Below are 743 nucleotides of genomic sequence, written 5' to 3' on the forward strand. Positions count from 1 at the left end.
GTGTGTGTGTATGCGTGTGTGTGTGTGTGTGTATATATGTATAATATATATATATACATGTATATATAGTCACGTGAGTTTGCTGTCCCTCGTATCCGTAATGAGTCAGTCGAACATAGCTTTCCGCCTTCGATACTTTTCCTAGACTTTGGCCTAGCTGACAGGCTTGAAAAAATATTATGAAAACGACGATAGGTGAAGCGATGAATGACTGGGATTGACGTACGATTGCACCTATTCGAACAACATGTTATCCCTGGAGAGCAACGAAAGACGTAAATTTTCAAAGACCTTTTGCTGTCGGTCATTCGTTATTGTTATACAACTCAGGATAATTGACCATTACCTGAGTGGAATCAAAATAAGCAACCCCCACCCCAGTTTTAGGATGGAACATTAACTAGAATTGAAAACTGTACTGCTACCGCAAACTACGAAATTGAAAATGTGAAAATAGCACCTATGCCTACAAGTTTATCTTGGGTTCTTAGGAACTTATGCCTTCGGTACGAAGGAATAAAATAATCTTAACATATAGGTGTCACAAAACGAAGAAAAATATTTTTGCTGGGTATCAGTTTACGTTGTAATTCAATCAACATAAAGTCAGGTATCATGCGTATAGTGGATGTATCTGAAATATTTTGTTGACCTGTGTTAACTTTTTATGTTGACGACTATGTTTACTTCAGTTTCAAGAACATGCAGAATCCCCAGTATTTAAACGGTTCATCCGACAGTAG

This window comes from Neodiprion lecontei, chromosome 5, assembly GCF_021901455.1.
Source record: "Neodiprion lecontei isolate iyNeoLeco1 chromosome 5, iyNeoLeco1.1, whole genome shotgun sequence".
Lineage (NCBI taxonomy): Eukaryota > Metazoa > Arthropoda > Insecta > Hymenoptera > Diprionidae > Neodiprion > Neodiprion lecontei.